General features: G+C 39.7%; 1 protein-coding gene across 1 annotated transcript in view; it reads right to left on the reverse strand.

Moving 5' to 3' along the window:
• The window catches only part of polr3a (polymerase (RNA) III (DNA directed) polypeptide A), a 380,370-nt gene that overhangs the window by 221,751 nt on the left and 145,813 nt on the right, over positions 1-12,806 (reverse strand). The gene's annotated exons all lie outside the window — the stretch shown is intronic.

Raw genomic sequence — 12,806 nt, forward strand, 5'->3', positions numbered from 1 at the left:
AGACGCAGTATACATGATCCAGAGGCCATGAGTTCAAATCCCATTGATGTCTTTCCTATGATTCTTTCCTTTGCAGACTGGCTTCCAGAAGATCAACTGAAAACTACCAGGAAGGCTGTACTTGTCAGCCATCTGTTAGCTCAATGGGTTGAGACGCAGTATTCATGATCCAGAGGCCATGAGTTCAAATCCCATTGATGTCTTTCCTATGATTCTTTCCTTTGCAGACTGGCTTCCAGAAGATCAACTGAAAACCACCAGGAAGGCTGTACTTGTCAGCCATCTGTTAGCTCAATGGGTTGAGACGCAGTATACATGATCCAGAGGCCATGAGTTCAAATCCCACTGGTGTCTTTACTGTGATGCTTTCCTTTGCAGACTAACATCTAGAAAAACAAGTTAAAACCACCAGGAAACCTGTAACTCTCAGCCAACAGCTTAGCTCAACTGGTAGAGCGTCTGTCCAATAACATGACTTGACTTGACTTGAGTGGGTTCGATTCCCACTCGAGTCAAGTGTCCCCGGTATCTTGGGGCAACGGATAAATTGACTGATATCCTTAGTGATGCTTCCCTTTGCAGACTAACTTCTAGAAAACAAGTTAAAACCACCAGGAAACCTGTAACTCTCAGCCAGCAGCATAGCTCGACTGGTAGAGCGTCTGTCCAATAACATGACTTGACTTGACTTGACTTGAGTGGGTTCGATTCCCACTCGAGTCAAGTGTCCCCGGTATCTTGGGGCAACGGATAAATTGACTGATATCCTTAGTGATGCTTCCCTTTGCAGACTAACTTCTAGAAAACAAGTTAAAACCACTAGGAAACCTGTAACTCTCAGCCAGCAGCATAGCTTGACTGGTAGAGCGTCTGTCCAATAACATGACTTGACTTGACTTGAGTGGGTTCGATTCCCACTCGAGTCAAGTGTCCCAGGTAACTTCCGTTGCCCCAAGATACCGGGGACACTTGACTCGAGTGGGAATCGAACCCACTCAAGTCAAGTCAAGTCAAGTCATGTTATTGGACAGACGCTCTACCAGTTGAGCAATGCTGTAGGCTGAGAGTTACAGGTTTCCTGGTGGTTTTAACTTGTTTTTCTAGAAGTTAGTCTGCAAAGGGAAGCATCACTAAGGATATCAGTCAATGTATCCGTTGCCCCAAGTTACCGGGGACACATGACTCGGAGTGGGAATCGAACCCACTCAAGTCAAGTCAAGTCATGTTATTGGACAGACGCTCTACCAGTTGAGCTAAGCTGTTGGCTGAGAGTTACAGGTTTCCTGGTGGTTTTAACTTGTTTTTCTAGAAGTTAGTCTGCAAAGGAAAGCATCACAGTAAAGACACCAGTGGGATTTGAACTCATGGCCTCTGGATCATGTATACTGCGTCTCAACCCATTGAGCTAACAGATGGCTGACAAGTACAGCCTTCCTGGTGGTTTTCAGTTGATCTTCTGGAAGCCAGTCTGCAAAGGAAAGAATCATAGGAAAGACATCAATGGGATTTGAACTCATGGCCTCTGGATCATGAATACTGCGTCTCAACCAGTTGAGCTAACAGATGGCTGACAAGTACAGCCTTCCTGGTAGTTTTCAGTTGATCTTCTGGAAGCCAGTCTGCAAAGGAAAGAATCATAGGAAAGACATCAATGGGATTTGAACTCATGGCCTCTGGATCATGTATACTGCGTCTCAACCCATTGAGCTAACAGTTGGATGACAAATATAGCCTTCCTGGTAGTTTTCAGTTGATCTTCTGGAAGCCAGTCTGCAAAGGAAAGAATCATAGGAAAGACGTCAATGGGATTTGAACTCATGGCCTCTGGATCATGAATACTGCGTCTCAACCCATTGAGCTAACAGATGGCTGACAAGTACAGCCTTCCTGGTAGTTTTCAGTTGATCTTCTGGAAGCCAGTCTGCAAAGGAAAGAATCATAGGAAAGACATCAATGGGATTTGAACTCATGGCCTCTGGATTATGTATACTGCGTCTCAACCCATTGAGCTAACAGTTGGATGACGAATATAGCCTTCCTGGTAGTTTTCAGTTGATCTTCTGGAAGCCAGTCCACAAAGGAAAGAATCATAGGAAAGACATCAATGGGAATTGAACTCATGGCCTCTGGATCACGAATACTGCGTCTCAACCCATTGAGCTAACAGATGGCTGACAAGTACAGCCTTCTTGGTGCTTTGACTTGAACAACAAACAAGACAAATAACTTTAAAAAAATGTGTTACAGCATAAATATAAATCTTTTTCATGGGGGGCCCTGACACTACATCTTTTCACATTGGGGTCCACTGCCCAAATACATGTCAATTTGGGGGGTTGACAACAAAACGTTTCAGAACCACAGATTCCAAGGAAACAGCTGTAGGTGAATGTATAGAGTCACTGACTAGTGAGCCGCAGGTAACAGGTTCAAGCCTCAGCTACAGCAGCAAGTCAGGATGTCAAATCAAATAGGTATTATTAGGAGTGAAATGGTTGTGTTTCTTCACCCCAACTGCACATGACAGCAGTTTTATATCAGTTTACATGTACGTTATTTTCAGTGATGAAGACAAACCGCACAGACGTTCACTGTACTTTAGTACATTTTGTAAACTTATGACTCTGAGTAGAGTATAGCCTGACTTAAACAAACAAATAACAACTTAGTATAGTCAGATTATTTTTTACACAACTTACATTTTGTAATCAAACTACCGAAACGAAAGTTGGTCACCACCGAAACGAAAGTTAAATCCGAAAAAATCACTAAGTGTGGAGGCCAAAATCGTCCCCCCAAAAACCTGTTAGGAGTACGTTTCAGGCAATTTAGAGTTGATTGGTAGTACTTTGTAGTGACTTTTTTTGGTCCCTAACATTCATCGAGCTCTGGACTTGGTAAATTTATTTTTTCACCATTGTGTCACTACCGAAACGAAAGTTTGTCACTACCGAAACGAAGGTACCTAAAGGTATAGAGCGGCTAGCGCCGCTAAAAAACAGACTTTGCATTTGTTAAAATAGGCGAATTTCTGCTTTCCACGGGCCCCCATTATGCCAACGGCGGGGGTCGTTAGACAGGACGAAGGGGACAATCTGGGAATAACTCAATGGGCTTTCCTATCGTGGTGAGTGCTTTGCGACACATCAAAGACAACACTTAAAATCCCGGATGTCTCCTTTAAGTACACTTTTGAGGATTTGACCCCATTTTTCTTTTCTTTTTTTTAATCAATTTTTATTGACTTTTCAAACAAAACATAAAACACTTACACACACATATAGCTCAGGTCCTTAGATACATCATTTGCATTTTCACATATTTTGGTCCACGGGGGCATAGACAGCATTCAGCAGATCTATAAGTGTACATAAAATTGCAGATAGTTAGTATCGTACGTCAGTCACCAATTCTAGTCGTCAGAGTTACAGAAAGGAGACTTAAACATAAACACAAACATGACACTGAAAATTGGTAGTGGCTTTTTTTTTGGTCCCTAACATTCATCGAGCTCTGGACTTAGTCATTTTTTTTCCGTTTCGGTAGTGACACTACCGAAACGAGAAAAAAAAATATTCCCCCAAAAACCTGTTAGGAGTACGTTTCAGGCAATTTAAAGTTGATTGGTAGTGACTTTTTTTTTGGTCCCTAACATTCATCGAGCTCTGGACTTAGTAATTTTTTTTCCGTTTCGGTAGTGATACTACCGAAACGGGAAAAAAAATGTTCCCCCAAAAACCTGTTAGGAGTACGTTTCAGGCAATTTAAAGTTGATTGGTAGTGACTTTTTTTTGGGTCCCTAACATTCATCGAGCTCTGGACTTTGTAATTTTTTATCCGTTTCGGTAGTGACACTACCGAAACGGAAAAAAAAATGTTCCCCCAAAAACCTGTTAGGAGTACGTTTCAGGCAATTTAAAGTTGATTGGTAGTGACTTTTTTTTTGGTCCCTAACATTCATCGAGCTCTGGACTTAGTAATTTTTTTTCCGTTTCGGTAGTGACACTACCGAAACGAAAACAAAATTGTTCCCCCAAAAACCTGTTAGGAGTACGTTTCAGGCAATTTAAAGTTGATTGGTAGTGACTTTTTTTTTGGTCCCTAACATTCATCGAGCTCTGGACTTAGTAATTTTTTATCCGTTTCGGTAGTGACACTACCGAAACGAAAAAAAAATGTTCCCCCAAAAACCTGTTAGGAGTACGTTTCAGGCAATTTAAAGTTGATTGGTAGTGACTTTTTTTTTGGTCCCTAACATTCATCGAGCTCTGGACTTAGTAATTTTTTTTTCCGTTTCGGTAGTGACACTACCGAAACGGAAAAAACATGTTCCCCCAAAAACCTGTTAGGAGTACGTTTCAGGCAATTTAAAGTTGATTGGTAGTGACTTTTTTTTGGGTCCCTAACATTCATCGAGCTTTGGACTTTGTAATTTTTTATCCGTTTCGGTAGTGACACTACCGAAACGGAAAAAAAATGTTCCCCCAAAAACCTGTTAGGAGTACGTTTCAGGCAATTTAAAGTTGATTGGTAGTGACTTTTTTTTGGGTCCCTAACATTCATCGAGCTCTGGACTTAGTAATTTTTTTTCCGTTTCGGTAGTGACACTACCGAAACGAAAACAAAATTGTTCCCCCAAAAACCTGTTAGGAGTACGTTTCAGGCAATTTAAAGTTGATTGGTAGTGACTTTTTTTTTGGTCCCTAACATTCATCGAGCTCTGGACTTAGTACATTTTTTTCCGTTTCGGTAGTGACACTACCGAAACGAAAAAAAAAAAAATCCCCCAAAAACCTGTTAGGAGTACGTTTCAGGCAATTTAAAGTTGATTGGTAGTGACTTTTTTTTTGGTCCCTAACATTCATCGAGCTCTGGACTTAGTAATTTTTTATCCGTTTCGGTAGTGACACTACCGAAACGAAAAAAAAATGTTCCCCCAAAAACCTGTTAGGAGTACGTTTCAGGCAATTTAAAGTTGATTGGTAGTGACTTTTTTTTTGGTCCCTAACATTCATCGAGCTCTGGACTTAGTAATTTTTTTTTCCGTTTCGGTAGTGACACTACCGAAACGGAAAAAACATGTTCCCCCAAAAACCTGTTAGGAGTACGTTTCAGGCAATTTAAAGTTGATTGGTAGTGACTTTTTTTTGTCCCTAACATTCATCGAGCTCTGGACTTAGTAATTTTTTATCCGTTTCGGTAGTGACACTACCGAAACGAAAAAAAAATGTTCCCCCAAAAACCTGTTAGGAGTACGTTTCAGGCAATTTAAAGTTGATTGGTAGTGACTTTTTTTTGGGTCCCTAACATTCATCGAGCTCTGGACTTTGTAATTTTTTATCCGTTTCGGTAGTGACACTACCGAAACGGAAAAAAAATGTTCCCCCAAAAACCTGTTAGGAGTACGTTTCAGGCAATTTAAAGTTGATTGGTAGTGACTTTTTTTTGGGTCCCTAACATTCATCGAGCTCTGGACTTAGTAATTTTTTTTCCGTTTCGGTAGTGACACTACCGAAACGAAAACAAAATTGTTCCCCCAAAAACCTGTTAGGAGTACGTTTCAGGCAATTTAAAGTTGATTGGTAGTGACTTTTTTTTTGGTCCCTAACATTCATCGAGCTCTGGACTTAGTAATTTTTTATCCGTTTCGGTAGTGACACTACTGAAACGAAAAAAAAATGTTCCCCCAAAAACCTGTTAGGAGTACGTTTCAGGCAATTTAAAGTTGATTGGTAGTGACTTTTTTTTTGGTCCCTAACATTCATCGAGCTCTGGACTTAGTAATTTTTTTTTCCGTTTCGGTAGTGACACTACCGAAACGGAAAAAACATGTTCCCCCAAAAACCTGTTAGGAGTACGTTTCAGGCAATTTAAAGTTGATTGGTAGTGACTTTTTTTTGTCCCTAACATTCATCGAGCTCTGGACTTAGTAATTTTTTTTCCCGTTTCGGTAGTGACACTACCGAAACGAAAAACTGTCAAAATCAGTTGAACCACTTTGACCCTATTTTATGCATCAGCTGTTTGAAAGTATCCAATCTAAGTGGTGGGAAAGTAACTAACTACCACGTTGTGAGCTTGTAGATCTGCTATTTTCAAACATTTCAGTACTTCAGTACTTTTGGTACTTTAAGTACATTTTGATACCAATACTTTTGTACACCAGACTTTTACTTGTAACAGAGTGCTTCTACATTGCAGTATTGATACTTTTACTTCAGTAAAACATTTTAGTACTTTAAGTCCATTTTGATGCCAATACTTTTGTACTTTTACTCAAGTACATTTTGAATTCCGGACTTTTACTTGTAACAGAGTACTTCTACATCGTAGTATTGATACTTTTTTAAAAAATGCTGGTGACGAAAAATGACGAAAAATGCTGGTGACGAAAAAAAATGCTGGTGACGAAAAATGACGAAAAATGCTGGTGACGAAAAATGCTGGTGACGAAAAAATGCTGGTGACGAAAAATGACGAAAAATGCTGGTAACGAAAAAATGCTGGTGACGAAAAATGACGAAAAATGCTGGTGACGAAAAAATGCTGGTGACGAAAAATGACGAAAAATGCTGGTGACGAAAAAATGCTGGTGACGAAAAATGACGAAAAATGCTGGTGACGAAAAAATGCTGGCGACGAAAAATGACGAAAAATGCTGGTGACGAAAAAATGCTGGTGACGAAAAAATGCTGGTGACGAAAAATGCTGGTGACGAAAAAATGCTGGTGACGAAAAATGACGAAAAATGCTGGTGACGAAAAATGACGAAAAATGCTGGTGACGAAAAAATGCTGGTGACGAAAAATGACAAAAAATGCTGGTGACGAAAAATGACGAAAAATGCAAGTGACGAAAAAATGCTGGTGACGAAAAATGCTGGTGACGAAAAATGACGAAAGTGACGAAAAATGACAAAAAATATTGGTGACGAAAAAATGCTGGTGACGAAAAAATGCTGGTGACGAAAAATGACGAAAAATGCTGGTGACGAAAAAATGCTGGTGACGAAAAATGACGAAAAATGCTGGTGACGAAAAAATGCTGGTGACGAAAAGATGCTGGTGACGAAAAATGACGAAAAATGCTGATGACGAAAAATACTGGTGATGAAAAATGCTGGTGACGAAAAAATGCTGTTGACGAAAAAATGCTGGTGACGAAAAATGCTGGTGACGAAAAATGACGAAAAATGCTGATGACGAAAAAATGCTGGTGACGAAAAATGCTGGTGACGAAAAATGACAAAAAATGCTGGTGACGAAAAAATGCTGGTGACGAAAAAATGCTGGTGACGAAAAATGACAAAAAATGCTGGTGACGAAAAATGACGAAAAATGCTGATGACGAAAAAATGCTGGTGACAAAAAATGCTGGTGACGAAAAATGACAAAAAATGCTGGTGACGAAAAAATGCTGGTGACGAAAAATGACAAAAAATGCTGGTGACGAAAAATGACGAAAAATGCTGGTGACGAAAAAATGCTGGTGACGAAAAAATGCTGGTGACGAAAAATTACGAAAAATTACGAAAAATGCTGGTGACGAAAAATGCTGGTGACGAAAAATGACAAAAAATACTGGTGACGAAAAAATGCTGGTGACGAAAAAATGCTGGTGACGAAAAATGACGAAAAAATGCTGGTGACGAAAAATGACGAAAAATGCTGGTGACGAAAAAATGCTGGTGACGAAAAAATGCTGGTGACGAAAAATGCTGGTGACGAAAAATGACGAAAAATGCTGGTGACGAAAAAATGCTGGTGACGAAAGATGACAAAAAATGCTGGTGACCAAAAAATGCTGGTGACGAAAAATGCTAGTGACGAAAAATGACGAAAAATGCTGGTGACGAAAAATGACGAAAAATGCTGGTGACGAAAAAATGCTGGTGACGAAAAATGACAAAAAATGCTGGTGACGAAAAAATGCTGGTGACGAAAAAATGTTGGTGACGAAAAATGACGAAAAATGCTGGTGACGAAAAAATGCTGGTGACGAAAAAATGCTGGTGACGAAAAATGACAAAAAATGCTGGTGACGAAAAATGCTGGTGTCAAAAATGACGAAAAATGCTGGTGACGAAAAAATGCTGGTGACAAAAATGCTGGTGACGAAAAATGACGAAAAATGCTGTAGGGGGTACGGGGGGGTACGGCGTACCCTTAGTTCTGACACTGTGGGAGCTGGGGGCGCGCGTGCACGCACCGTCAGCGGCGGTCTTTAACGCCTTAAAGTTTAAAAACAATAGCCTCTCAAGGTTCGCGCCGTCAGTGGCGAGCCGTTCTCAATACGTCTACCTGGCTGCTTTGCATAACATTAGGCTACTCGAGAAAAGACACGAACTTGAATTGAATGTGTTACATTCCTCTAACAATGACAGACAACATCTCTGCACTGCAAGGTGTGAAGGGGATCGCTTAGCAGAGGACCCAGTTCTCTGAGACAAGACAAAGACAAGTTGTCTGATTATTTTAAGTAGGCCTACTTATGTGTGGGTGAGTCTATGTAAAGGGCTTTTATATAACATTAAAAGGAAAATAAAATAATTAATTTGAAACAAAAATAAAAACAACAAATTAACAATGCAACAATACAACAATATAATTATACATATGATTACATTAATAATGTTGAATACAGTATTTCAACTAGCACTGAGCTGAGTGGCTATGTGCGCGCGCGTGACGTCATAAAATACAGTACCCTTAGTTCAAAAATCCACAGCTCACCACTGCTGGTGACGAAAAAATGCTGGTGACGAAAAATGACGAAAAATGCTGGTGACGAAAAAATGCTGGTGACGAAAAATGCTGGTGACGAAAAATGACAAAAAATGCCGGTGACAAAAAAATGCTGGTGACGAAAAATGACGAAAAAGTGCTGGTGACGAAAAATGACGAAAAATGCTGGTGACGAAAAAATGCTGGTGACGAAAACATGCTGGTGACGAAAACATGCTGGTGACGAAAAATGACGAAAAATGCTGGTGACGAAAAATGACGAAAAATGCTGGTGACGAAAAATGACGAAAAATGCTGGTGACGAAAAAATGCTGGTGACGAAAAATGCTGGTGACGAAAAATGCTGGTGACGAAAAATGACGAAAAATGCTGGTGACGAAAAAATGCTGGTGACGAAAAATGACAAAAAATGCTGGTGACGAAAAAATGCTGGTGACGAAAAAATGCTGGTGACGAAAAATGACAAAAAATGCTGGTGACGAAAAAATGCTGGTGACGAAAAATGACGAAAAATGCTGGTGACGAAAAAATGCTGGTGACGAAAAATGACAAAAAATGCTGGTGACGAAAAAATGCTGGTGACGAAAAATGACAAAAAATGCTGGTGACGAAAAAGTGCTGGTGACGAAAAATGCTGGTGACGAAAAATGACGAAAAATGCTGGTGACGAAAAATGACGAAAAATGCTGGTGACGAAAAAATGCTGGTGACAAAAAATGACGAAAAATGCTGGTGACGAAAAATGACAAAAAATGCTGGTGACGAAAAAATGCTGGTGACGAAAAAATGCTGGTGACGAAAAATGACGAAAAAATGCTGGTGACGAAAAATGACGAAAAATGCTGGTGACGAAAAAATGCTGGTGACGAAAAATGACAAAATGCTGGTGACGAAAAAATGCTGGTGACGAAAAATGACGAAAAATGCTGGTGACGAAAAAATGCTGGTGACGAAAAATGACAAAAAATGCTGGTGACGAAAAAATGTTGGTGACGAAAAATGACAAAAAATGCTGGTGACGAAAAAATGCTGGTGACGAAAAAATGCTGGTGACGAAAAATGACAAAAAATGCTGGTGACGAAAAATGACGAAAAATGCTGGTGACGAAAAATGACGAAAAATGCTGGTGACGAAAAAATGCTGGTGACGAAAAATGACAAAAAATGCTGGTGACGAAAGAATGCTGGTGACGAAAAATGCTGGTGACGGAAAATGACGAAAAATGCTGGTGACGAAAAATGACGAAAAACGCTGGTGACGAAAAAATGCTGGTGACGAAAAATGACAAAAAATGCTGGTGACAAAAAAATGCTGGTGACGAAAAAATGTTGGTGACGAAAAATGACAAAAAATGCTGGTGACGAAAAAATGCTGGTGACGAACAAATGCTGGTGACGAAAAATGACAAAAAATGCTGGTGACGAAAAATGCTGGTGTCAAAAATGACGAAAAATGCTGGTGACGAAAAAATGCTGGTGACAAAAATGCTGGTGACAAAAATGCTGGTGACGAAAAATGACGAAAAATGCTGGTGACGAAAAAATGCTGGTGACGAAAAATGACGAAAAATGCTGGTGACGAAAAAATGCTGGTGACGAAAAATGACGAAAGATGCTGGTGACGAAAAATGACAAAAAATGCTGGTGACGGAAAAATGCTGGTGATGAAAAAAGGCTGGTGACGAAAAAATGCTGGTGACGAAAAAAATGCTGGTGACGAAAAATGACGAAAAAATGCTGGTGACGAAAAATGACGAAAAATGCTGGTGACGAAAAAATGCTGGTGACGAAAACATGCTGGTGACGAAAAATGACGAAAAATGCTGGTGACGAAAAATGACGAAAAATGCTGGTGACGAAAAATGACGAAAAATGCTGGTGACGAAAAAATGCTGGTGACGAAAAATGACGAAAAATGCTGGTGACGAAAAATGACAAAAAATACTGGTGACGAAAAAATGCTGGTGACGAAAAAATGCTGGTGACGAAAAATGCTGGTGACGAAAAATGCTGGTGACGAAAAATGACAAAAAATGCTGGTGACGAAAAAATGCTGGTGACGAAAAATGACGAAAAATGCTGGTGACGAAAAAATGCTGGTGACGAAAAATGCTGGTGACGAAAAATGCTGGTGACGAAAAATGCTGGTGACGAAAAATGACGAAAAATGCTGGTGACGAAAAATGACGAAAAATGCTGGTGACGAAAAAATGCTGGTGACGAAAAATGACAAAAAATGCTGGTGACGAAAAGATGCTGGTGACGAAAAATGACAAAAAATGCTGGTGACGAAAAATGACGAAAAATGCTGGTGACGAAAAAATGCTGGTGACAAAAAATTACGAAAAATGCTGGTGACGAAAAATGACGAAAAATGCTGGTGACGAAAAAATGCTGGTGACAAAAAATGACGAAAAATGCTGGTGACGAAAAATGACAAAAAAAGCTGGTGACGAAAAAATGCTGGTGACGAAAAAATGCTGGTGACGAAAAATGACGAAAAAATTCTGGTGACGAAAAATGACGAAAAATGCTGGTGACGAAAAAATGCTGGTGACGAAAAATGACAAAAGGCTGGTGACGAAAAAATGCTGGTGACGAAAAATGACGAAAAATGCTGGTGACGAAAAAATGCTGGTGACGAAAAATGACAAAAAATGCTGGTGACGAAAAAATGTTGGTGACGAAAAATGACAAAAAATGCTGGTGACGAAAAAATGCTGGTGACGAAAAAATGCTGGTGACGAAAAATGACAAAAAATGCTGGTGACGAAAAATGACGAAAAATGCTGGTGACGAAAAATGACGAAAAATGCTGGTGACGAAAAAATGCTGGTGACGAAAAATGACAAAAAATGCTGGTGACGAAAAAATGCTGGTGACGAAAAATGCTGGTGACGGAAAATGACGAAAAATGCTGGTGACGAAAAATGACGAAAAATGCTGGTGACGAAAAAATGCTGGTGACGAAAAATGACAAAAAATGCTGGTGACGAAAAAATGCTGGTGACGAAAAAATGTTGGTGACGAAAAATGACAAAAAATGCTGGTGACGAAAAAATGCTGGTGACGAAAAATGACAAAAAATGCTGGTGACGAAAAATGCTGGAGTCAAAAATGACGAAAAATGCTGGTGACGAAAAAATGCTGGTGACAAAAATGCTGGTGACAAAAATGCTGGTGACGAAAAATGACGAAAAATGCTGGTGACGAAAAAATGCTGGTGACGAAAAATGACGAAAAATGCTGGTGACGAAAAAATGCTGGTGACGAAAAATGACGAAAGATGCTGGTGACGAAAAATGACAAAAAATGCTGGTGACGGAAAAATGCTGGTGATGAAAAAATGCTGGTGACGAAAAAATGCTGGTGACGAAAAAAATGCTGGTGACGAAAAATGACGAAAAAATGCTGGTGACGAAAAATGACGAAAAATGCTGGTGACGAAAAAATGCTGGTGACGAAAACATGCTGGTGACGAAAAATGACGAAAAATGCTGGTGACGAAAAATGACGAAAAATGCTGGTGACGAAAAATGACGAAAAATGCTGGTGACGAAAAAATGCTGGTGACGAAAAATGACGAAAAATGCTGGTGACGAAAAATGACAAAAAATACTGGTGACGAAAAAATGCTGGTGACGAAAAAATGCTGGTGACGAAAAATGCTGGTGACGAAAAATGCTGGTGACGAAAAATGCTGGTGACGAAAAAATGCTGGTGACGAAAAGTGCTGGTGACGAAAAAATGCTGGTGACGAAAAATGACAAAAAATGCTGGTGACGAAAAATGCTGGTGACGAAAAATGACGAAAAATGCTGGTGACGAAAAAATGCTGGTGACGAAAAAATGCTGGTGACGAAAAATGCTGGTGACGAAAAATGACAAAAAATGCTGGTGACAAAAAAATGCTGGTGACGAAAAATGACGAAAAAATGCTGGTGACGAAAAATGACGAAAAATGCTGGTGACGAAAAAATGCTGGTGACGAAAACATGCTGGTGACGAAAACATGCTGGTGACGAAAAATGACGAAAAATGCTGGTGACGAAAAATGACGAA

This window comes from Gymnoscopelus microlampas (assembly GCF_963454915.1).
Source record: "Gymnoscopelus microlampas genome assembly, chromosome: 14".
Taxonomy (NCBI): Eukaryota; Metazoa; Chordata; class Actinopteri; order Myctophiformes; family Myctophidae; genus Gymnoscopelus; species Gymnoscopelus microlampas.